The sequence below is a fragment of the Penaeus vannamei genome, chromosome 39 (genome assembly GCF_042767895.1).
Source record: "Penaeus vannamei isolate JL-2024 chromosome 39, ASM4276789v1, whole genome shotgun sequence".
NCBI lineage: Eukaryota > Metazoa > Arthropoda > Malacostraca > Decapoda > Penaeidae > Penaeus > Penaeus vannamei.
In genome coordinates this window covers 21,034,241-21,036,740 of record NC_091587.1, presented here as the reverse complement: position 1 = coordinate 21,036,740, position 2,500 = coordinate 21,034,241, and the positions used below count along the sequence as shown (strand labels likewise).

The 2,500-nt window shown below is 35.2% G+C and overlaps 1 protein-coding gene across 3 annotated transcripts in view; it reads right to left on the bottom strand.

The window, feature by feature from the left end:
* Window positions 1-2,500, bottom strand: part of Eogt (EGF-domain O-GlcNAc transferase) — an 18,838-nt gene that overhangs the window by 15,985 nt on the left and 353 nt on the right. The window lies entirely within an intron of this gene.

Below are 2,500 nucleotides of genomic sequence, written 5' to 3'. Positions count from 1 at the left end.
GTCATTGATACGACTACAACTACTACTACAACTAATGATAAAAAATAATGATAATGACAATATGAAAAAAGAGCAAAGCAATATTATAATGATGATAATGATGTTACTACTACTAATAATGATGATAATTATGTTACTGCTTATAATAATGATAATAATATAATGATAATATGATATTGATATTATATTCAAGGATACAGAAGAACATTAAAAAACGCAACAGATGGTAAACTCCACACAACAGAAATGTTAACTTTTACATACACGTGCTTTTACCCGCAGCAGCTGGGTGTCAGCTGCAAAACTCGGTTTAACTTAATTCAATAACAAAAAATAAAACAATAACAAGCAAATGAAGAAAGTAGGAGCAAATTGATGTAAGTGACAATGTATCTCACCTTTCAATTTTATGTTCTATTTTCTCTCTCTCTCTCTCTCTCTCTCTCTCTCTCTCTCTCTCTCTCTCTCTCTCTCTCTCTCTCTCTCTCTCTCTCTCTCTCTCTCTCTCTCTCTCTCTCTCTCTCTCTCTCTCTCTCTCTCTCTCTCTGTCTCTCTCTCTCTCTCTCTCTCTCTCTCTCTCTCTCTCTCTCTATCTCCGTCTCCTTCTCTCTCTCTCTCTCTATCTCCGTCTCTCTCTCTCTCTCTCTCTCTCTCTCTCTCTCTCAGTTTACCGCTCGTTTCCTCAGCTTCTGTGCAAGTGTACAAACTGGTTATTCTCCAAACTGCTCACTCTCCTCCTTGCCTATTCACCTCCTTTCCCTCACATTTTCTCTTTGACTCTATTCTTACTTCTTTGACTATTTTCCTATGTCCCAAATACCTGAATGTCAAAGCCTATTCTGACATTAGGCGTTTTACAACTAAACAAATTTACTTACAGTTATTACCACGAAGTTTATAGTGTCTATTATCCCTTCTTCATTCCTCTTCAACCATGTTAAGGAAAAGAAAATATTGAAATGTGTAATGTTTCATATTTTTTTATGTAAGAAATTAATTTTACTCGATAAATAAAGAATAAAGACATCATTACTTCAACAGAAAATTGAAGCATTGTTTCTTTTATTACAAATTGGTCTTAAAATCTTCACATATTTTGTTTCTTTAATTACAAATTGGTCCTAAAATCTTTCGTAGTTCATAAAAAAATAGAAATTACTTTCGCATTACTAATGAGAAACATGTTATTGTTTGTTCTTTAATAACATATCACTGCGAAGGTCTTTGTAGTGGACAATGCATGGCGCACACCAGCATCTGCATATTGTATCTGCTTCCCGTCTGTGTTTTGTTTACGAACTAACTAGCCTCACAGCAGTAAGCCATCCGCAATGAACGGTTTATCACTAACTTATTATTATCATTTACTCCTTCATTTACCAATCCATTCATTCATTTATTATCATCATTAAGTCATTTATCTACCTATTTATTCATTCATAGTTTTATTCCAAAGCAATTATTCTATTAAACTGCCTCGTTACTCCAAGAAATAGCTTTGTTACCAACAGTAAGCGAACCACCATCTTAAGTGGACACATAAGAGAGATCCGCCTAATTTACAGTTCAGAATAAAAATATATTGGGGACACCACAATCTTTTCTTTCTGGTATGAATTATATTTCTCTTTGTCTCCAGTATATGTGTATATATATATATATATATATATATATATATATATAGAGAGAGAGAGAGAGAGAGAGAGAGAGAGAGAGAGAGAGAAAGAGAGAGAGAGAGATGCGCGCGCGCACACACACACACACACACACACACACACACACACACACACACACACACACACACACACACACACACACACACTCACACACACACACACACACACACACACACGTATATATGCATGTATGTATGTATCTATGCATGAGCAGTACGAGGGACGTCATACTCATGGCCCGCGGGCGAGATGTGGCTTCCGGATGGTCACAAATGGCCCGCAGGATGACAAGAACCATTAGCTCGTGAAATTATGATCATGAAAAGGAATGTGTATGCATGTTGAAGAAAAAAAAATTACAGTGCAATTTAAAGCAAAGGAAAATATTTAAGATGCATAACGAAACGGAGTTCTTGTGTTTAAAAAATAAAGTCGAATTGTATAATAAACTTGAGTGGCGCATTGCTCGTGAATATACATACGAAACTTTGTTAGTGTCAACATTTGAAATTTGTTTAATAATGATGCAATGAAAATATTCATACTTGAAGAATCACAGTAAAATCCCCTTTCTCAAGTACATAACGTCCTTGGCAGAGGCAATGCAACAGTGGTAACCAATGCAGTAATTTAAAAAAATTCTTGGACCCGGATCACCACAAAAATCCAATGGAATCTAAGTTAGGCCAAGACACACCTCTGGTAAAAAAAAAAAAATCCATGAAATTCTCTTCTTAACTTTTTAACTTGCATTTGCAATAGGGGTAACTCATGCAATTATTAAAACATTCCTGGATCCAGATCATGATCCAAAATTTAATGGC